The following is a 24306-nucleotide window of genomic DNA, read 5'->3' on the forward strand; positions in this document are numbered from 1 at the left end:
AATTTGAATTTTAAGAACAAATGGCTTGCTAAGTAGCTATTACTACAGTCAACTCTTAATTAATTTGATTGACTAGATCACTGTTCCTTATATCCCTCCATCTTTTTTTTTTTTTTTGGACACAGACATTCTAGTGATTTTGCTCTTTATTTAGTAGTAAAATGGAGTCAACCAAAACAGAGAAATACTGGCAAAAATTTCTTTTGCTATTCATTCTTTTCTGCTAAAACACATATTGAAGAAGGAAGGCAATATAGTCTAAATAAGCCTTAAAAACGTAATATTTTGATTATGTTATTTTGCGATGGGAAAAAATAATAGTGTACCCAGTTTAAACACTTGTGAGTTTCAGATTTCAATAAAGTTTATTTTAATATTCTGTCTTTAATTCATGAAACACGGATCTTATACCTCAATGTTTTAGGCCCAATAACTGAGATCCACTTTGACTCTCATTTCTAAGTTCTCTAAATGATCTGCCTGGTAATCAGGGTCTCTGAGGATTGTGGATTAACATTGTCCTTGTCAGTCTCCCCCAACTGGTGACCAGAGCTATGTTCCTGAATCACAATCTCGTTATTGTAGCCTTTTTTCATTTTATCCAAGGCATTACTGATGCTATTTGCCTGCCTCCTAGCTGGCAAGGTTTTGGTTCTTAGAAGTTTCGTCTGACCCCTTTTATGATCATCCTGTTCCAAAGGTGAGACCAGCTCCTCTGTGACTCTTCTAACCTTCCCCTTTCCACCATGAGACTAGTCCAACAATGTTCAAATATGTATGTGACAGTATTAATTAACCTGTATTACTTTTTGTGTCTTTAAGCTACCATTTATTTAGCATCTACTCTGCTGCGTCTAGTCACTGTGTTAAATATAAATGGATATGTATATGAATATGTATCATCAAAAGTAAAAACTAACACAGAACATTTAAGACTATAAGCTCAGGTTTCAAATAAACATAATCCAAGTCCCAGCTCCACCATATGCATCCTGTGTGACTTTGGACAAGCTATGAAGCCTCAGGTTTTTCAGCTATAAAATTGAATCATTAAATACCTAGCTCATAGGTTGCAGGATAATTTAGTTAATATATATAGCATTTAACAAAGCCCAATTACACAGTAAACAGCTGAAATTTATATTTATATTTAATAACAATGTATTAATCTATTTTAAATGAATGATCTGTGATGATTGGCTGATCCTAGAACAGAGAAAGAGCAATTGAAGGTAGTACCGCTGCAGAAAGGCTGGTTGAAAGAGCAAAATATAGTAACAGTAATAATAACAACCAATATTATTGAGCACTTACTAAGTTTCCAAAACAATAGTATTTACTACAGTCATTTTGGAGAAACAGCAAAATGGAAAGGGAGTGGAAGGACTGAGATGTTAGACAAAGTGAGTTGCCAAAACCACTTTAAGAGTCAAAAATGACTCTTAAAACCCTCTATTAATTTGATGTTATCATGATGACATTTTAACATATCATTTACTAATTGTACTCCCAGGAATTTATCCCGATGATTTTGGTTAAGTTATTGACATTATTCAGCAGAAATTAACAAAAGTTGTAAGTACAATAAAGTTCACTGCAATGTTAATTGCAATAGAAATATTTAATATTGTAAAGTGTCTGTAAATTTTTACCCCACACATCCTCACCACCTCACCATAGGCCATGCCCTTTGCATTGTGACTCTCCCATCACGAAATGAAATGTACTTCCACACTTCCTGAACCTGGACTGGCATCAGGCTTTGCTTTGGCCAATCGAATGCCTAACACTAGTTTGTACTAGGAACACTGGAACACTAGCAGCCACCATGTGAACAAGCCCAGATTAGCCTGCTGGAGAATGAAAAACTCGCGGCCCAGGGACCCCTGTTACTTTAGCTGAAAACAAGCCAACTCCCCAAAGCAAAGCCATCTACCCAACCTGCAGTTGATTGCTGACACATGAAAGAGCCCTGCTGAGAATAGAACTGCCCAGATGAGCCGAGCTTAAATTGCTGACCACAGCATTGAGAACTAAATAAATTGCTTTGTTTATAGCCACTCACCAAATCCACTTTTAGAGTGGTTTACTGATACAAATTTAAAAATATATATATATATTAACTATCAACATAATGAAATACTGATCACTGATATTTAAAACATCAGTGATAATTGCTAAGTAATTTTATGATATAATTAAGTTAAAATAGTTTAATACAAATGTCATTCTATAAACTATGATAGCAACTATGCAATTTTATGTGTGTATGTAAAAAGTGCATGTGGAAAAGAGCATTGTTTTATGAGTGGTGGAATTAAGCACTGATGTCATCATTATTTTTAAACTTCATTTAATGGGATATTGCATTTTCTAAGGAAAACATTTGATAGAATAAAAAGTCTAAGTCATTCTCAGGTTGTAGGATATGGTGTTGTGACATTATTAAATCAGTAAAAGGCATAAACCTGGTGTTTTGCCCCTACCCTCCAATGTTATAATAGAAAAAATGAACAAAATGGTCCAATAGGACCATTTCAAAAATGAGAAGAAAACTCATTATTAGTAATTCCAGAAAAATTCACATTAGCTTATTTTACACTTATGATCAGAGTGCAAGAATTTAAAATTAAAGTGGAGAGTTAAATACTCCATGCACCATAAAACCTATTTAAATGGTGAAAGATATTGATAACAGTTAAACTCTTCTGTGCTAAAGGTCGGCATTTAAGTGTTAAAGGTGACTGACCTGAGGTAAGGAAGAAAGTTTAGGCAATAATTCTAAAACTTGCTACCCCTTCAATGGTCATTCCTTTATCAAATATCAATGTATACATTACAAATGCATTGCCCCAGGAAAATGAAACTGACTTACTCGCCAAACCTAAAGAATTGTATAGCAATTTCAAAGGGATGTCCTTGGAAATTCACCCTTGACCAATATATCCAGTAGGCTGCTGAAGCACAATGCTGTTTTTTCTAGCTGAGTATGCACATTTGCGGCATCCAGAGGGATGTGGAGCTTGGCTTCCCTCTTACATTATGAGGGCAATTTATTTTGACAGCTTTCACAGCCCCCAAAAGTTGTCAGACATCCAATATGCTGCAGATTGAACTCTAAGCATTAAAAAGCCCCTCAGCCTGAAGTTGAAAGCAGGGAGGTGGGAACTAGAATCAAAGACAGCAGAGCAGAATTTGGGTCTTGCTCTTTTCTTACCCAAGCCCAAAGCTCAGAACAAAATTGTTTTTTACTTAGGTTTGGTCACTGTCCATTCCTTTCTCCACATTTGATGGCTCTCTCTCAACCCTAAATTTCCCATTATGATAATCAATTCATTCATTTCTCAATCGGTAAATTCCATTTCCACCAGTCATTGAGTGGCTTCTCTCTCTTCTCTGAAAAGGCAAATCAGTCTCCCCACCCTCAATTCTTCTGTGTCTTCCACATCCAGAACCTCTTCCTTTTGTATGGCAAGAGGTTGTCCTTTTAGTAAAGCAAATTTCATTGAGATGCCATTGACCTAGTTTGAGTTTTGACAATGAACAGCCCTGTGGAACTTATCACTCATTATAAGGATCACCATCAAGGGCATTTTTCATTACATCATAGAGTGTCCTATTTATGAAGCATTCCAAAATAAATCCTTTTCTCATCTTTTTTTTTTTTTTTTTTTTTTTTTTTTTTTTTTTTTTTTTTTTGGAGACAGAGTCTTCTTGCTCTGTCACCCAGGCTGGAGAGGAGTGGCATGATCTCCGCTCACTGCAAGCTCCGCCTCCCGGGTTCACGCCATTCTCCTGCCTCAGCCTCCAGAGCAACTGGGACTACAGGCACTGGCCACCACGCCCGGCTAATTTTTTGTATTTTTAGTAGAGATGGGGTCTCACTGTGTCATCCAGGATGGTCTCGATCTCCTGACCTCATGATCCACCCGCCTCAGCCTCCCAAAGTGCTGGGGTTACAGGCGTAAGTCACCACGCCTGGCTTCTCACCTTTTTTTTTCCAAAAAATAGTTGTGCTCCCCCCATGTACTTTTTTCTCTGCTTATTTCTTTTTATTTGTTTACATTTAAAAAACATTGTAAATTTTTGTAAGCAATACTATAGGTGATTAACTCAAGAGAGGTGTAAAGAGTACCATGCTTTAACAATTCATTATCATCCATGGCTTTCTTTGCCTTCCCTCTTGATTTTCTGTATTATTCCACTGTACTTTTTTGTTGTCGTTTGCTGATGATGTTCATGTATCTCTTTAGCTAACATTTTCCAAACAATCTTTATATGTTCGGGCACTGTTTTAAGTACACAGTATATTTTAAATTATTTTAATTTTCATTTTCTAGTATGCGAGATAGCTACTGCAATCATCTCAGTTTTTGAGAGAGAAAAAAATGAGATGCAAAGAGATTGAGTAACTTCCCTAAGGTCACACAGCTAGTGAGTGGAGAAGTCACTCTGTGGTAGATTAAATTATTTCTGGAAGAAAACACAAAGGAGAGCTTGCAGTACTTGAGCAAGACATTGGAATGATTTAATTAATGCAAAGGTAATCCCATTAGGGAAGTCAATTTGCCTAAACCACTTAGTTGACAGAACAATTTTGCTGTTCTGTTTTATAGCCTGTTGGAGAATCCCTCAAACGTCATGTCACTAATGATTCTTTCCAAAGTTTGAAGAGATTTGGCCACTATCTCGAATTATAAGTTGAAGGTTAAGGGACTTTGCCGATGAAAGTTAGAAGAGTGCAATGAACTAAAACCTTATGTTTGCTAACAGGCAGTCTCATGACTTTCAGGATTGTGAAACATGTGTTTCCTGTGATGGCTTTCATGTTTGCTCTCTCTTGAAAAGTAGAGTTGGTTTCACTTAGGTTAGATACATTTATGCTTAACAGATTCCAACTATTTAAATAAATAATTATGTATGTATACATTAGCTGAGGACATTAGTTTGAATTTTGCAACACTGAACTTTCAGTTTTTGCTATTAAAAATTGACTAGTATAGGATTACACAGAAACTTTTACCTTCAAAAAGAAAGTAGTGTCATTCTTTCTGAGAGTTTTAAAGGAGAAAAAACTGTTGTCAAAACTAGAATCAATGCTAAAATCTTCCCTTCTGATTTGGTCTCAGTCTAAAGCACCGTATCTGCCTAGCTACCTTATAACAGACAATTTGTAGCAGAGATCTGGCCTTAAAGCTTTCATAACTGAAGGAAGAGGCCTACCATATACTAAAACTCAGAAAATGACAAATTCCTCAAGCAAAGGAGTCCAGCGACTGAACAGCCAGAAAAAAAACCACAAATTTTTTTTACTATAAATGAAATAAGTAAATTCAAGTTTTCTTTTCATTCATCCAACCTGCCAAAAAACCATCTGTCCATTCAACAAATATCTACTGAGTTCCAGGCATAGTATTCTGTATTGGTTATTGTGGAGGGTACTTTTTTGTTTGTTCTTTCATGTTCACTCCCTACCATTCTCCATCCCATTCTATGCTTCAGATGGCAGATCACTATATATGGATTTATATGGATTTCATTGCTCCCTATATTCTAGTTGAGTGTGGCCAGGGGAGGCACTAATGGAGGACTGGAGGTTGGGGAGAAAGCAAGCAAAGTGCTTATTTCTTGTGCTCCTCACTGTTGGACTACTGTTTGACAGTGGCTATATTACTTCATGAAGGCTGCAGCTTCTAACAGGCTACCTAGTCTTTTCTAAAGCTACAGCTCTCAGTGAGTTCTTGTAGCTACTCATTGCCTTTCCCCTTTCAGATCTAAGGATAATAAAATCTTCCTCCTCTTGCTAAGTGATATGGTTTGGCTCTGTGTCCCTACCCAAATCTCATGTTGAATTGTAATTACCAATGTTGGAGGAGGGACCTGGTGGGAGGTGATTGGATCATGGGGGCAGATTTCTCCCATGCTGCCCTACTGACAGTGAGTGAGTTATCATGAAATCTGATGGTGTAAGTGTGTGTTCCACTTCCCCCTTTGCTCTCTCTTTCTTCTACTCTGCCACGGTAAGACGTGCTTGCTTCCCCTTTGCCTGCTGTCATGATTGTAAGTTTCCTGAGGCCTCCCAGTCATGCTTCCCGTTAAGCCTGTGGAACTATGAGTCAGTTAAACCTTTTTTCTTTATAAATTACCCAGTCTCAGGTAAGTATTTATAGTAGTGTAAAAACAAACTAATAAACTAACCTAAAGGTGCTTTGCCATCCTCTGTTGGTTTCTTTTAACCAAGATTTCCTCATAAAGATCCTTTTTATTCAAACTTCTTTCAAATACCCCTTTTTGGAGTACCACCTATTTCTTACAAAAACCATGACATTATAGGATATATTGGTCATTTAAAAGTCAGCCTTTGATCTTATTGTATTTACAGTTTAGCAAAGCTATAACTTTTATATATTGTGAAACTCCCTCACACTGATAAGGAGTACGCTTGATAAGCAATACATACTTGACATTAATGTTCCCATTCTGAATTCTGAAAATAGCTACTTTATTTCATTCAGGCTTTATGATAAATTTGCAATACATCTTTATGTACTTTTCCCTTGTAATACTTCTTTTAAATTATTTCCAACGCCTTCCCTTTCCTACTAAGCAGAAGCATTTACTATACTATTCAACGCCTAGTACATCGTTAAATGTTAGATAATTCAACCCAGAATATAATCACATGGAGAATTTAATGTGAGTCAACACAAGAGCAAGTGGATGTGTGTTTATAATGAGGCTCTTCATTAACCTGAACATTTTCTCTGGCCCTGTCAGGATCAGATCACAGGAGGGGGTCAGAACACATTGCCATAGGAGGACTGTCCACATGCTAGAGGATAAAATAAAAGGGATGACCCTGAGGAAAGGAGATGTTAGCTGAATCATAGAGCAAATATTGTCAGCTCAGATAAAGGGAGCACAGATCAAGCCTAGGCAGATCAATAATTTCCAGTTCTAAACAACCAATTCCAGGAAAGTCAGCCTGAGAACTAAATGTAGAGGTGTTGCCATCATTAGCAGGGGAGGGGAAAAAAAAAAAACAAAACCTTACCTAGAAAAATTCACACAAATGGTAGGGGAATGACATGATCCTAAGCTGGGATAAATAAAGAAAAATGTAGAATAAAGTCAAATTGGTGGTATATATAATAAACATCTCCTTACTCATAGGAAACACTGCTGGGAGGCTGGAGAAATGCAAAAGCAAAAATATATGTAAAAAAACCTTGAACCAAATGGATATACGTTGAAGAGAAATAGCTAGCTGAGATATCAGGAAAATACTGCTGAACTCTGTAGACACATCTAGGATTTCAGCCTTTGGTCAAGTAACAGTTTAACTCTTCAAAATACAATAGGGTAAAACATATTGATTGAACCCAGCCACATTCTGTTAGTTCTGTCGGCAAACAAGTATACCCTCAAGTTTTTTGATACTCATTACTAATAGCTGGAATGATGCTGGAAGGTTTGATATGTTAGGCGCTCAGTTTTATCATAACTCCTCCACTATCCTAGGAAGCTAGATCAAATTGTGTTGCATTCTGAAAACTGCCTCATATTTGAAAATAAGTAAAACTTTGACATTTTCAACTGATAATATATATCTTATAAATTAGAAGAGATCTGGATCACTTATTTTTAAAATCATAACTTTTAATATGCCCAGATGATTTCTTGTGCCAATCATTACACAGGTTAGTAATAGAGATTATATGTAAAAATAAATCGATAGAAATATAGATAAATATTGCATGATCAAATAAGTTAAGAAAAAATTGAGCCAAACATATTTTTCAGGTATCTTTATTGTTAGAATTCAGAGTTTCCAGTCTAACGATGTGTACCGTCATACTCTAGATGAACTATAACAGGTGGAGTACCCCAAAAGTATCTTATAGGTAGACTATATTCTTAATGAAACATCTCATAAAATCAGGATTTCATGGATTTCAGAAAATGAGGCTTTTGGTATACTAAATAATTTATTTTATAATTTTATTTTATTTATTTTATATACATATATATTGATGCTTAAAAAATTTGTGTGTCATCCTTGTATGGGGGTCATGCTAATCTTCTCTGTATTATTCCAACTTTAGTATGTGTTCAGCCTAAGGGAGCACTATACTAAATATTTTATAGCAGTCTTGAGTATGTACAGTGAATTGTTGGAAGAACTTGAGATCATCCAATAAAACCTCCAACACAATTGGAAATTCCCATCCTATGTAAGTGTGGTGAGGGAGGTCAGGCAGCCTCTCTTGAAGCACCTCCAAGGAGGGTAAATTCCTTGCTCAGTGAGTCATCATGTCTTGCCTTCAGGCAATTCTGGATTTTAAAAATGCTTTCTCTATTCTGAGCTATAATTTTTTAAAATAAATTCTACCATTGGTTCTAGCTTTGTCCTCAGAAGAATACAGGATAAATTTACTCATTCTTTCTCAGCTTCTCTGAGTTCACTCAAATTTTTCTCAGGTGATATGATTTCTAAGCCTTTCACAAATCTCACCCTGGAATTACTCTGGATTTCCTCTAATTCTTTGAAATATTATGCTGACAATTGCACTCAATATTCTGGGTGTGTGGTTTAATCAATGCAGAGAAGAATAAGACTACAACTTCCTACCTAAACTCTGTTCTTCCTAATCACGCCAGAGTCTTGCAGTCACTTCACATTGTGTACTCACATTAAGTTTGAGATCAACTCATTGCCCCATAACATTATTTCAGTGAGTTATTGCCACAGCATGTCTTTTCTCTCCTATACTTAGGCAATTGATTTTTGAAGCCTAAATGCCTGGGTTCTGCACAGTTTCATATAGAAACAACCCGCTGGTTTCTTCGGTGAATAAAATGTTATCCTTAGAAGAATTCAAGATAATAATGATAAGAAACATCAAAAATGGTAAGTTACAATTCTTTAAGTTCACAGAGTGCTTGAACACATGCTATTTTATGTTCTACCCATACCAGATAGAGAAGTTAGGTATTATTAGCATCAATTTAGAAATGAAGAAACTGAGGCATCAGGCATACTGTAATTCAATATCCACATGTCTCGTAAGTGAACGCCATGATTAAAACCCCATCTTCTGCCACCAATCCAAACTTCTATCATATCCCAAGTACTTTTCAGTAGAAAATATAAGCCAGGTTCTATAAGTCCAAGAATTCTGTAATGAATGTTCCATTCAGCAGTGCCAGTGGGCTAGGGAACTGTCTTTTCTTCATTCTACAGCACTTGGTAATTCACTATAAACTTAGCCAAACCAAGCATACAGGACTAGAGTAAAAATTCCTATATAGCAAGCTCTTCTGCTCTCAGATTCTACACTGCTTCTTTTAAAATGCTTTTTAAAAACTTAATTTTCTATCTATAAACAGAGACAGTCATTAACATGAATGGTAATTATTCTATTTTAGAAGTGATTATTTTATGGGTAAAAATGTCATTTCTATGTTAAAATCCAAAAAAAAAATGTTTCCTCTATTTATTATTTCTTTCACTCAGCTGACAATTTTCCAGAATATGGGAAATAAAAGTTGGAAGACATCTATACATTTGTATCAATGTCATGGATTGAAATTACATCCATTTGGAAATTGATATATGATGACTTTAAAATAATAATCAGGCCGGGCGCGGTGGCTCAAGCCTGTAATCCCAGCACTTTGGGAGGCCGAGATGGGCGGATCACGAGGTCAGGAGATCGAGACCATCCTGGCTAACACGGTGAAACCCCGTCTCTACTAAGAAATACAAAAAATAGCCGGGCGAGGTGGCAGCGTCTGTAGTCCCAGCTACTCGGGAGGCTGAGGCCGGAGAATGGCGTGAACCCGGGAGGCGGAGCTTGCAGTGAGCTGAGATCCGGCCACTGCACTCCAGCCTGGGCGACAGCGTGAGACTCCGTCTCAAAAAAAAAAAAAAATAAAATAAAATAATAATCAAAGAATTACAGAGGCTAAAGAGTCAGAATCCTAGGGCTGGGATACCCAACCCCATCAGGGATATGAGAAGATAATACTTCTATGGACACCAGTCATCAGTTTGAGAGTGAGAGGCTACTGTATATATGTTTTCAGCCAGAATGTTTGAAACATCAGGGTATTTGCAAATGATCCTCAAGGACACAGGGAAAACAACTATTATATAGCCCCATCCAGAATTGCTCCAGAGTAGTCAAAATTAACAAAGGTCTATCTGGAGAGTAAGCAAGGCCATCTGTCTCCAGACATGGCCATTAGAATCTGAAGTGACAATCAGAAAGACCAGATATATTTTCTGATGATTATCTCTATAAAATTATTGACAAAAGCCCATGTTGAATCATGATATAAAAATATTTAACATTTAGAGACATAAGGCAATCCTCAAAAAATTCACATTCTCCAAAAAATTCCTTCATTTAATAAAACCAGGTGGTAATCAATAAACTCATTAGTAATGAGATTTTCTAACTTTAGTTTCTGGCATAAGAATATGCCTATTTTTGTCTGAAACAACACTAAGTATTATTATTATATATCATTAACAAATTAAATTTGTATGCTTTTTATTGACAAGCAAGTGATTTTCAAACATATTTTTGCATTATTATTATTATCATATAACAAAACTGTGGTAGATTGGGAAAAAAAGCCATTTTATTTTGCAGTTTCACTCATCAAGGTAGTCTGTTTATCTACCCAACTGTATTTTGCATTTTTGCTCATCAAGGTAGATTTTGTTCATCCACAGTATGCCTTCATGAGTTGCTTTAGACCAGCAGAATGTGGTAGACATGATATTGTATGAGGGCACAGTTCAACCCACAGGAAGGATATTCTTAGTTGAAGTGGGAAGTTAACTACGAAAACTACTATTGAAAACCGAAAGAAAGGACGATTATAAAATAATTGAAAAGACCATTACATACAGTAACTTGAATAATAGAAAACATGCCAAATGAATTTTTATATATGGATATGGAGATTTCAAATAACATTGAAAATGTTATTTGCCTTTTCTGAGCTATGTAAGGGGCAGGTATAAAAATAAACAGTAGACTTTAAAGAAAATGCACTCAATTGAAAGTAGAATGTAGAGAAATTAATAAAATAACCAAGTACTACTTAATTTGTAATTTTTAAAATGGCTAATGCATGCAGGGCTTAATACCTAGGTGATGGGTTGATAGGTGCAGCAAACCACCATGGCACACATTTAACAAACCTGCATGCCCTGCACATGTATCCCAGAAATTAAAATAAAATAAAATATTAAAAAATTGTCATGTTTTTAGTATTTCTACCCTTCTAATTTTTTTAAAAAAATCAAAAAATAGCTTCAGGATAAAGATTAATTGGAAAATAAGATTGTAAAACTTCTTGTAAGACCTAAGTAAGATTTAAGGTGGTACCTAGTAAAACCTTTTTGTAGTTCACTAGTCTCTTGATCAACACGGGTTGCAGTAGGGATCCTCATTCACATCTGGACCTAAAGCAAATTACAAGGCTTTAGACATCACGTTTGGTGACATGTTTGGATGGGACATGTGGGGTCTTGCAAGGAAGTTAAATTATTTTGCATGCTGAAGAGAAAGGACTCAATGGACACAGAAGGTGGTCAGTAGCAGATTGCTATAGTACTAACTCCGAAAGAACCACACTTCCTAGTATTTAAGCAATTAGGTAGCCCTTCCCACACTGATTCTGGCCTTAGGCATATGACTTACTTTGGCCCCTAGGGCGTCAACAAATATAAAACAAGCAGAAATTTTATAAGCGCTGATACATTGAGGCTTGATACTTCGAAATGCAGCTTCTACTGGGTGAAGAAGCCAGAGATGAAGGAACATGTGGAGAGACAGCCTTTCTGGGCAATCCAGCTGAGGTACCTATTATGCGAGCAAGACCACTGTAGAACATGAGCCTCAACTGAGCCTCCAGATGAATGCAATTCCATGAGAAAGTCAAGGCGACACTAGCAATAAAAGTCAATCCAACCTACAGAATTATGAGAAATAAACTAAGTCACTATGTTGTGGGACAGTTTGTCATGCAACAATAGATAACTTCTATATAAGGTAAATCCAATATAGTATTTTGCATTGCATCTAATACACTTTGAACTTTGAAATTAAAGCATTGAGTAAATACAAAATTTCAATTAAACTTTGTCTTTGAGATAGTATTTTTTTCTGTATACATTTTAATTGCATGTACCACACTTTGCTAATAATTCTTATATTTATATTCAAGTTTCTTTATAAATCATATATACTGCCAGGTCAGCAAAGCTCATCTGAATAAATTTTCTTTGTGAAAAAGAGTAGAGATTTTCTTTTTAATTTTAGTGTCGAATAGTGAATGTTCATCCTCAAGTATTAAGACCTAATTCAAACTCCTAACTTCTTTTCCTCTTCTTCCTCCTTCTTTTTAATGCCCACCTGCTGAAGAAATCTATTTGACACAGCCAAACAAAAGAATACGGATGTATTATGTTATATTTCATAGTTAAAGTAAAGTCTTAGTTTGATTTTCTTTTCTTTTTTCTTTGTTTTTGCTTTTGGTACTCTGAAATGGGCATAAGATGATGTGAGGAAATTAATATTATTACATAGTGTAGTAGATATTATTATTCACCAAAATATATTTTTTCTCTATATCTATACAATGAAAAATAATATACCTCCACATGTCTATAATATGTGGCCTTGAGACTATTTCTAGGTCATGAAGTTGAACAGAAGTTTCCTATGTTATTTTGGGGCCAGAGTATTTAATTGTTGTGCTTGAGTCTTCAGTGCTCTATTCAACATAAGCATTGTTATATTGCAATAGTGCTGTTATTGAATGATGGAACTTTTATCAGCTAGTATTTCAGAGTGAAGACCACATGGAGTAGAGGCTCATAACAAGACAGACATGCATTGTGAACAAGAAATAATCCTTTATCTTTAACCCACTGGGATTTGGGGATGTTTGTTACTATGGCAATACCTAATCTATCTTGCCTTCTACACACTACCATTGCTTAGCAAGCCAAGGTTCCACTACTGGCTGGTCCTGAATCTTTCAACCTTCCTCTTTAATTTTTCTGTCAGAACTATGCTCTATGTAGATCCTCTAATTGGTAGATTGCACTGTTAACATCACTGTTTATTATGACAGCTAAAAGGGAAGGCCTGTATTTCCTTGTGCTACGTATTTAGGAAACCAAATAATTAGAAGACTATAATGAGTATCATTCAGGCCTTCAATCTGAATTTCCCGGGGACATGAGGTTGTTATTATAGATAAGTTGAATAATTCCTTCATAATGGAAGTGGAGAATCTGTCATACCTCCAAAAGAAAAAATAATTTCTATTTGCAGTTCTAAACTTGTCTAGTAGTGAAAAGGAAATGATTGAGCTTGGTAATATGATGAATAGATTTTAATGCCTGAATTAAACTGACTGTTCATTTTTAACCACACAAGACTATAAGCTATGTGAAAAGAGATCTATGTATTGCTCAAAGAGATATGACAGTGTTTGCTACATAGTAGGTGCTGAATAAACAGTTGTTAAGGCAATACATAATATTCTATTTTAAAGTACACTTTTCTTGAACAAATCACAACTTTCATGACAAGTGGGAATGCTGACAAGTAATGAATTTTGTAGACCAAATACTTAAGATTGCTTAATTCATTTGCCATAAATTAGTTCATGTGACCTCCTCACACCCCTAATGAGTAGTTCTTATTAACAAGTAAGCTAACGCTCTGAATTATTCTATAACTGTCTCAAAACTCAACAAATTAACCATTGGAAGGTCATTTATTTTCTAATTCCCAGATTAAAACATTTTTTAAGCCACTGTTTCCCAAGCACTTGTCTTTGAATCCATTTTCACTACTGTGAGGATGTGACTTCATACATCTATCTGTGCTATTATTTAGTGAGTATATATTTGATTGCCACACTTGTTTAACTTGAACTTGTCTTAAACGAGTGTTTATATCATGACAATAATGAGAAAATGAATATAATTGGCTATATATAAAAGGTAACTATAAAAATGAATTCAATTCAAGCAAATAATTAAACTCTTGCCAGATATTGCCTGACAAATGCTGTGAGGTGGCGGACCATTCTCTTTTAATATAAAAAGAAGTTAGGAAACAAAAGACATGTTAACACCAAACTGAGATTTTCTCCTTGATATAATCAGATAAAATGAAATAGAATTTAAAAATGCAAATTTTTAAATTAGGTATTCCATTCTTAAGTGTTATTTAAAATTATATTTATATTCTCCATACCAACTGCTAAGTGCATGTTCTGCAACTTGTAAATGTTCTCTGGGCTACCAAGCTTCTCAAAACTCATATGTTGGTGGAAGCATATGTTCTTTTTTCCTCTATTTTTTTGATATTATGCTTTCTCCTAAACATACATATACAGATATTTATGTATATAACCAGTTCAATTTTTCTACATTATTTTAGAAAAAACACTTTTTCAGCACACCTACCTTTGTTCACACAATATTAAACATGCTTGTCTTAATGTCAGTGTTAGTGCCTATTTTGTTTATTTGTAACTTACTAAAAAAATTTTTTCAAGTCAAAATTCAAATGGATTCTTCAATTGTAATTTTATCTGCCTCAATGGATTATTTTTTCCTAAGACCTCTGCCATTAATAAAATCCCCTTTTCAAATTCTTATTTTTATTTTATTCATAATTTCCAAGGCAGATTTCTTAGAATTCCACATTCACTGCCTCCCTTTTGGGACCACAGACTAGCTCCTTAGCTCCTCGAAGACTCTGATGATCATTTTTAACTAATTATCTAGGGTCACCATTAACATCTTAGTTGTTACAGGTTATAGACCTTTTTTTCCCCACATGAGTTTACATGAACTCTCAACTTCCTTTACTTCTGTGAGGTTGGGATCACTTGGCTTTAACTGTATATGATTACATCTTTTCTCTTATGGCTTCATGTAGCATCTCTCTGCAAATAAATACCAACCACCAAGCTCCAGATTCTGTTTAGTTATTTACTTTCCATAGGAGACTAGATCCTCTTGACTGAGAAGAGAGAATAGGATGTGTAACTCAAACTCTCCATTCGACAGACACAAAATCAAACGTGACTTTCTGTGCCTCCTAACTGCTCACTCCTCAAGTATTTCTCTCCTTTGTTTCCTATTACTCTTGTTGTCACTTTCATCTGTACAGTATTGTAATCTTAAAATCTTGGTATCATCTCATTGGCACTACATTTAAGCAATTGCTAATTCCTATGTTCTACCTGAAAAATATCCATCTCTGTCCTCATTCTGAGTGTCAATAATGTAGTTTTTTATATTACTTGTCTTATTTTATCAAAGTCTTTACTATTCCCCTCTCTTCTAGTCTATTTTAATTCATCTTGAGCAAGATTGAGAGCTTGTTTATGTCATCTTATAATGACACATCTGGTTATGTTACTTCTCTGCCTCAAATCATACAATATCTCGCAAATAGCCCAAAATAAAGTTAAAACTTCTTAGTCTGGAATTCAAGTCCTTATATCATCCAGACATTTACTGTATTAAACATGAACTATGAAATTTTTGTTTACTTTTCATCTTTAATTGATCAATTAAAATTAGGTGAATTTAAAAGATAAAATTTCTAAAAATTTTGATCCAAGAAAAAAATAAGCAAATAATACATTCATTTGCCAATTGTTTCATGTAAAGCTTAGGCCATTTTTTAAAGTATGAATTTACCAACTGCATCAATCACATATTTTTTGCAATAATAGAGTAAGTTCTTAGAAACATTTTTGAAGCAATTTATGTATACAATTCTTCTATATTTACAAACTTGTTCCTCCACACTTTTATAATTGTCTATCCTCCAACCAATAATTATACCATAATTTGTATGTAGTTCATCTATGCTGTGGGTTTTCCATGCACTAAATTTGCATTTATAGAAGAGAAACATTTTTCTTTTTGCAGGTGTATTTCTTTGCCTACATGCTTTAAATTGCTATATATATATACAATAACAGGAAACATTAGTATAAATTGTTTAAAAATAAAAACAACTTATTTTAGTTAACCATACAACCAATTTGGAGAGGTAGAAATGCACAAAGATTGGATCAAGTGGTGCAGCAGCCCAAGAGTTCAGTATGCCATAAGTGTCAGAAATTGTGCCTTACAGAAAGCAAAGATTTTTCAGCAACTTGAAAAAATTGTGCCTTACAGGAAGCAGAGGCTTTTCAGCAACTCAAAGTTGTTTAAAGGAGATATGCTGAAATTTCTATTTTCCATTATAAAGATAGTTCTAACCTTTACCTCTGTATTCTCTCCATTCAGCCCATTCAAATGTACAACTACTTTAAACATACGTATTCATCTTAAATTGTAACTCAAATTTTTTACGTTGTTTGTGGGTGTCCTTATCTGAAATACTTCTCCTATTTAAACTACAGTAACATTTGTATACATGGATTTCGTATGATATTTTTTCCTTTGAATTATAGTTATGACCGTGTATATTTTGTTTGTTATATGTGCTGGAAGTATCAGTGTTGTTTCTGATGCACCTTGTTATTGTCAGAAGCATTTGAACCAGAGCGACCTCATCCTGAATAGGTACTGAGTAAAATAAGGCTGAGACCTACTGGGCTGCATTCCCAAGCGGTTAGGTATTCTTAGTCACGGGATGAGATAGGAGGTCAGCACAAGACACAAGACACAAAGACCCTGCTGTTGAAACAGGATGAGGGAAAGAAGTTGACTAAAACTCACCAAATGGCAATAAAAGTTACCTCTATTCATCCTCACTGCTCATTATACACTAATTATAATGTATTAGACTGTTAAAAAACACTCCCATCATCACTATGACATCTTACACATGCCATGACAACATCCAGAAGTTACCCTATGTGGTCTAAAAAGGGGAAGAACTCTCATATCTGGAAAACTCATGAATAATCCAACCCTTGTTTAGCATATAATCAAGAAATAACTATAAATATACTCAGTTGAGCAATCTTTCCCACTGCTCTGGCTATGGAGTAGCTGTCAGGCTTCTGAGCCCAAGCTAAGTCATCATATCCCCAGTGACCTGCACGTATACATCCAGATAGCCTGAAGCAACTGAAGATCTGCAGAAGTGAAAATAACCTTAACTGATGACATTCTACCATTGTGATTTGTTTCTGCCCCACCCTAACTGATCAATGTACTTTGTAATCTCCCCCACCATTAAGAAGGTTCTTTATAATTCTCCCCACCCTTGAGAATGTACTTTGTGAGATCCACCCACTGCCCCCAAAACATTACTCTTAACTCCACTGCGTATCCCAGAACCTATAAGAACTAATGATAATCCACCACCCTTTGCTGACTCTATTTTTGGACTCAGCCTGCCTGCACCCAGGCGATTAAAAAGCTTTATTGCTCACACAAAGCCTGTTTGGTGGTCTCTTCACACGGACGCATGGGAAAGTAGCCATTCTTTTATTCCTTTACTTCTTAATAAAGTTGTTTTCACTTTACTCTATGGACTTGCCCTGAATTCTTTCTTTTGTGAGGTCCAAAAACCCTCTTGGAGTCTGGATCAGACCCTTTTCCAGTAACAATATCTTTCACAGAATTTAGCATGAAGAAAGTAAAATGAGTGGTGTTATCATAGTATCTCCAGGCCAGTTCTTTGTGGATGCTGAGTTTTGGAGAAAAAGGATAAAATGGTAGAACTCATACAGAATATTATTAACAAATGTGGGTAGTTTCATCATAGCTGTTCATTCATCAGATAGTTGGTAATTCAGTATATTTAAAATGAAAAATTTTACATTTATTTTAAAACTTTTGTTTTAAGTTATTAAATATAAGTTGCTGAAACAGACAACAGTTATAGAAATGATGATATATCCTAATTGAAAAAATATTATGCAGTTACTTAAGATGATGCTTGCAGAGTATTTTGTATAAGAGAAAAAAATTCTGATAATAAGTGAAATAAAAAGCAAGATACCAAATGAAAACTATGGTTTAAGCATACTACTAAACCTTAATGGAAAAATGCTGGAAATTAAAACACAAATGTTAAGCAATTGTGGGTGGTTTGTTTCCTTCATTGTTTGTTTTGCTCAAATTTTCTACTATGGGCATTTCTATTTTTATGATAATAATGAAATAAATTGTGTCTTATTGTTTTTAAAGAAAGTTGCTCAATTTCCATTAATTGAATTAATCTTCTTTTATTAAGCAATTACACAATTACCAAAAAGGACAACGTGGGCAGAACGATGGTACAAATCACTGCTCTGTTGTTAGCCCCAGGAATACAAATGAAGATGTAATGATATATTTTCAAAGCAAAAGGTGCTTGACTTTCAACTTCTCATCCAAAGATCAGATCAACAAGAGAAAAGCTAAATATGTGATTGAGATCACAATTTTTAATGTCCTACCTCAGAAGATAACAATAATGTCTTTTTCCCTTTAGGTAGCAAGGGCCTAAAATACTTTTTAGATATCTGCTATTTAATCTGGCAGAGTCTCTGGGAGATAAGAAAGGAACTAAACACACACAAGAGCAAAGACCGTAGCTTTTCATCTCTTAGATGTGACCTGGGCCAAAGAATATGAAGGTTTCCGGAGATTAAGGCCATCTCAATGGTACTAGGCTAATATACCCTCTGGGCGGCCTCATCCATTGTAACACTACCCTTTCAAAGTTCAGGGCTAACCATAGGGGATGGTGGGGAAAGTGATTTCCAAAGAGAGTAGAAAATACTTAGGAGGAGAGCAAACAGACAAAGGACCAACATTAATAGCACCATCGTTATGGCTAGAAGTTTCTTGATTTTCTTGAAAAATATTCGCAGTTCCCTTGAATGTGTATCTGTTAGTTATAAACTACACATAAAATCCTAATCTCCCCCCACCAACAGAATAGACACCCTTTTGGCCAAGGGGAACCCAGAGAAACCTTAAAAACTGAGTTTTCGGTTATAGTGGGAAGGGAGGTCAGACAAATCTCATTATACTCTCTCCACTTTAGAGTTTAGGAGCAACAACTTCCCAGCATTCATGTTAAAATAGAGACCCTAAGACAGAACAGACTCTTTGTGACAATAAAATACCAAATTGGAAACAAGATCTAAGGCAATGCAAAGCAAGGATTTGGTTACCCTTGGCCACTATCAATCATGCTACATAGCATCCTTATGTTACCTTAAAGCATTATTTTCTGCTGATTCTAAATTTTAAACAGAATCTTACTCCTTTAACCAACTTCAAATTAAAGAATCTATAAATCCACCTATAACCTGTAAGCCCCTGCTTCAAGATAGTCTACTGAACCTGTATATACTTTCCAAGTATTGATCTATATCTTTGCCTGTAACTCCTGCCTTCCTGAAGTATATAAAAACACACTGTAATTCGACTGCCTTGGGATCCCTTACTCAAGGCTTCTTGGGTTTGTGTTTTCACAGGACCAGAGTCAACTATATTGGCTCAGAATAAATTGTTTTATTTATTTATTTACTTATTTACTTATTTTGAGATGGGTTCTCACTCTGTCGCCCAGACTGAAGGTTGTGGTACAATCATAGCTCACTGCATCTTCGAAACCCTGGGCTCAAGCAATCTCCCATCTAGAGCCTCCTGAGTAGCTGGGACTAGGAGCACACCACCACAACCAGATTATTTATTTATTTATTTATTTATTTATTTATTTATTTATTTTTGTAGAGACAGACTCTCTCTGTGCTGAAGCTGGTCTCAAACTGCTGGCCTCGAGCAATTCTACCACCTCGGCCTCCCAACATGTCAGGCACAGTGGCATACGCTGGGATTACAGGCATGTGCCACTGTGCCCGGCAGAATAAACTTCTTTAAAATATTTTACAGAGTTGGTTGTTCCATTAACATAGTAGTCATCCTAGGAATTTCCTCATTGTACAGTCAATAATTTTCCAAGTTAATTTGTCTTAAAAGGTAGTGTATTTCCTAGGGCTGCTGTAATGAAGCACCACAGATTGGCTTAAAACACCAGAGATGTATTGTCTTACACCTCTGGAGGCTAGAAGTTCAGAATCAAGGTGTTGGCAGGGCTATGCTCCTACCCAAACCTCTAGAGGAGGATCCTCTTCTTATAAAAGATCAGTCATTGGATTAAATGCCCACTCAAATCTACTGTGACCCCATTTTAACTTAACTAACTGTATTTCCAATGACTTCATTTCAAAATAAAGGCATATTCTGAAGAAGTGAAGGTTAGGACATCAACATATCATTTAGGGTGGATACAATTCAACTAATAACAGGTGGGTAAAAAGAAAGATTCCCTCACCCAAACAATAAAAGCAAAATCAACGAACACTGTGAACACCCCAGGCCATTTGTTTTAGTAACACATCTATCATTATTTGAGTGCTGAGGAGATAAGGATAAAACTACCTCATTACTTAACATAGACACATGGCTGTAAGAGTTGTGAGCATAAATTTCTTCTCTCTCTATGACAGAAAAGAAAATTTTTTCTCCTTTCAATCTGCTAAAAATCTCTCTAATTTTGCAAAGTTTTGACTGTGTTCCATTTCTGCCTAGACAAGCATTGTCTTTCAGGCTTCAGCAATCAAGAATGGGGGAGGGGCAAAACAATAAAACACAGATGTGCTAGACAAAGAAAGTGAAATTTAGGAGCTAGGGAAGGAGACAGAGATAGGGTAGCGTTAAAAAGTCAGGCATTTAGGAGTATCTGAAGTATGTGGTAAAATGGGAAAGAAAACATGGCAATATTAACAAATGGAATAACCAATTAATTGTTTCATTAATGAGTTTGACATAGACAAATTAAGAACTTGGAGAATCTTTACATCCCTTGGACTTTCTAGGATGTAATTTCAACCACACTATTGAGTCACATAGGCTACATATACATTAATGTTATAAAATTGGGATAATGTTACTATGCTGAGTGATACCAAGAAGAAGAAAAGATTATCCAATAAACCCTTTAAGCGGTGTCTGTCATATAATAAATGCTCAATAAAAGTGACAACACATATGCCTTTACTCTACCTTACTGCTCACTGAATCCTTATAATTACTATGTAATGGAATAATACCAATAGAATAGTAATTGCCCAGAGAACATTTAGTGACTCTTAACACTCCAGAGATGGGACCATTTTTATATGAAAAAATCAAAAAGCACTCTGGCTGACATCCAGGAGAATTGGGTCTGGTTCCATGAGTCCATGCCCTTTGCACCAGTTACAATTGTAACCCTTACTGGACAGCTACACAATAGGCATTTATTGAGTATATGCTGCGTGTTCATCCAAGCATTCATTCATCCATCAATCTAGCCATGCATCCATTCATCATTTATTCAAAAAAATACTTTCAGAGTGCCTGCATATGTCAGGCAGTGGTCTAGGAAGTGGATATACAGTGCAGAACCACACACTCTTTCCCTACTTTTATGGAGTTACATTCTAGTGGGGGGAACCAATAAGACTAAACATAAGACAATAACATGATTTCTGGTTTTCTGGCTTCTGTGGCAAACACTGGAAATAAAATCTTAGGAGTGTAGGGGGCAGGAAGTATGGGTACACAGGTGTTACAGAGTGCTTCAGACAAAGAAACAATATGTGAAAAGGATCAGAGGTAAAACTCATGGTGTATTTCTGAACTGCAACTCAGTCTATATTGTATAGATGAACAGAAGAGATGGGGAAATGCTGGAAATACAACTAGAGAGATAAAGAATACAACAGGGTCCAGGACATATTAAATCATACATCAAGAATCAGGACTGTATCCTAAGACAAGGAGATACAATTGAAAGATATTAAGTTGGGCATTTAAGCACTGTATTTCACTGATATCTTTCCAACAGCAGTTATACAAATTTAGAGACTAAATGAAAAGATAACTAATTTGAGGATCTTGGCATAGAGTCCTTTCCCACCCTGGCTTCTGGCTTCTGGCTTCAGATGCGCCTCTTCCCATGTCTATGCACATCTCATTGGACTCAAGTTTCCTTTCTGATTTCTGATTTTGAATACTTCCATTTTTCCTCTCTTCTCCCCACTACCAAACTGTCAACTCAGCTCATTTACTGAGCCCAAGAATTTGCACTTAGCCACTGCCTATAAGGAATTGTTGCTGCTTCAATACCAACTCCCTCTGCCACAAGGAAAAGCCTTAACTTGAAGTGTGATATTGCCTATGTCAATTTTGTGCCACCATTGGTAAAAGCGTTTGGTGTTAACTGGCTTAAAAGTTCCCTTTAGGCCAGGCGTGGTGACTCACCCTTCTAATCTCAGCACTTTAGGAGGCCGAGGCAAGCGAATTACTTGAAGCCAGGAGTTCCAGACCAGCCTGGCCAACATGGTGAAACCGTGTCCTTATTAAAAATACAAAAATTAGCCAGGTCTGGTGGTGTGTGCCTGTAGTCCCAGCTACTTGGGACACTGAGGCACAAGAATTGCTTGCACCCCAGCCTGGGTGATGGAGCAAGACTCAGTCTCCAAAAAGAAAAAAAAAAAAAAAAAAAGGAAAAAATGTGCCCTTTAGAGGAAGCAGGCACAATCACATTCATAGATCATCACAAATCAAATCCCTCCCTTAAAAGAGTCTATAACCAGGATGGATAAGGAAGAATGACAATGTCTTTATTTGAGACTAATATGACAATATTATTATGTATTTTGGGGAAATGGTAATATTTTATATCATATGATCATCATTTCTATCAATAGCACGGTATGAAAACTGTTTTCTCAGGCTGGGCACGGTGGCTCACGCGTGTAATCCCAGCACTTTGGGAGGCTGAGACGGGCGGATCACGAGGTCAGGAGATCGAGACCATCCTGGCTAACACGGTGAAACCCCGTCTCTACTAACAACACAAAAAATTAGCCGGACGTGGTGGCGGATGCCTGTAGTCCCAGCAACTCGGGAGGCTGAGTCAGGAGAATAGCGTGAACCTGGGAGGTGGAGCTTGCAGTGAGCCGAAATTGAGACACTGCACTCCAGCCTGGGCGAAAGAGCGAGATTCCATCTCAAGGAAAAAAGAAAGAAAGAAAGAAAGAAAACTGTTTTCTCTATGATAATGCATATGCTTATAAAGTATTTTCTTTTCATTATCTTAGAATATTCTCTTGGGCCATGGAGTAGCTGAAAAGAGTGATTTTCCCATCATCAATGACATAAGTGGTAACATGTTAGTGGGTAGACACTTTGAGATTTAAATTAAACACAACCAAAATATATAATCAGATCTCTTTAGATGAAAAGTGATTCGTAAAACATGTGGAGAAAAAAAAGATAAATAAAACAAACAAGGTAGCCTTCAGCTATTTTGTCATTTTTGTTAGCTTTCATACATTTCTCCAAAAGTATGAATATATTTTCAGGAAATATTTTATGTTTCAAAGAGGAGCTTTGCTCTAAAAATACCCACCCATTGATCTGAAGCAGAAATTATGGCAAAAATCTTAATAGAAGTGGAAAGATCTGGCTTTTGAACCCAGGTGGAAGGTAAGAAAGAAGGGCTGGATAATGTACTATTGGTTCTCCTTTCCCTCAGTTGCCATGGGCATGCCAACTGGGAGATGGTTGTACAAAATTAAATAGCTAATCTAATAAAGCTATATCACTGGTGCCCTAAGAAGGTCTTGAATCCTTTTCATTAATTCACTTATTCATGTATTCATTCGCTTTCCTCATTGTGGCATATTTTGCGAGTTGAAAGAACTACTACTAGTTTGCATTTGGAGCAACCAGATCCATATACTAGACACTAGCCTATGCTGACATCTCTTGAGCCTTATAACAATTGCTGTGAATGAAGGTATACTTTCAGATGACCAGTCAAGTTTCAGTGTCATAGGACATTTCGATTCAGGTAATGCAATTGCTTCCAGCACCTATGGCTGGCTGTGGGACACCACTGGAAGAAACAAGATTGGTAACTGGTCATGAGAGTGAGTCACTGCAGGTTATAATCAGTGTGGTCTCTAGTACACTAGACAGGGGACAGAAGATAACACATGAAGAGGACTGATTCAATGACACCATTGACAATCTCTGGAGAAGGACATTTTGATAGGAGGGTGAACTCATATCATAAAGGAATGAGAAACTCGACATCATCTGGTATAAATATTGAAAGAGAGGTTAGTTAAACAAAACATGAAAATGATATTTAAGTTTCATAATGTCCTGATAAACAAAATATTTATAGGCTGATCTCTAGAAGTCATTTAAAAAGACCTCTATAAAATCTAAATTGT

At 35.9% G+C, this 24306-nt stretch overlaps 1 protein-coding gene and 1 non-coding gene across 12 annotated transcripts in view; both read right to left on the reverse strand.

Moving 5' to 3' along the window:
* Nucleotides 1-24306, reverse strand: part of LRRC4C (leucine rich repeat containing 4C) — a 1317608-nt gene that overhangs the window by 968203 nt on the left and 325099 nt on the right. The window lies entirely within an intron of this gene.
* LOC116269843 lies at nt 8022-8127 on the reverse strand. Its single transcript, XR_004177662.1, has one exon. It is a non-coding gene; the product is annotated as a U6 spliceosomal RNA (small nuclear RNA).

This window comes from Papio anubis, chromosome 12 (assembly GCF_008728515.1).
Source record: "Papio anubis isolate 15944 chromosome 12, Panubis1.0, whole genome shotgun sequence".
In the NCBI taxonomy this organism is placed as follows: domain Eukaryota; kingdom Metazoa; phylum Chordata; class Mammalia; order Primates; family Cercopithecidae; genus Papio; species Papio anubis.